The following is a 224-nucleotide window of genomic DNA, read 5'->3' as shown; positions in this document are numbered from 1 at the left end:
CAAAGCTGCGGGCCGGGCCGGCGCCGAGACGACTGCTCTCGCTCCCGCGCGCGCTCCCGCCCGTAGCGCCGCCGCCGCCGCCGCCGCCTCGAGCGCGTCCCCGCGCAGGCGCGTTCACGACGGCGCCGTGCTGCCCCTCCCCGACTCCTCTGCCCACCCCGCCCCGCGGGCTCGGCGGCCGCTACAGCTGCGGCGCGGCGGAGCAGCTGGAGAGACCCGGATGT

The sequence above is a fragment of the Ailuropoda melanoleuca genome, chromosome 14 (assembly GCF_002007445.2).
Source record: "Ailuropoda melanoleuca isolate Jingjing chromosome 14, ASM200744v2, whole genome shotgun sequence".
Taxonomy (NCBI): domain Eukaryota; kingdom Metazoa; phylum Chordata; class Mammalia; order Carnivora; family Ursidae; genus Ailuropoda; species Ailuropoda melanoleuca.
The sequence above is the reverse complement of the archived record's forward strand: the minus strand, read 5'-3'. Positions refer to the sequence as shown.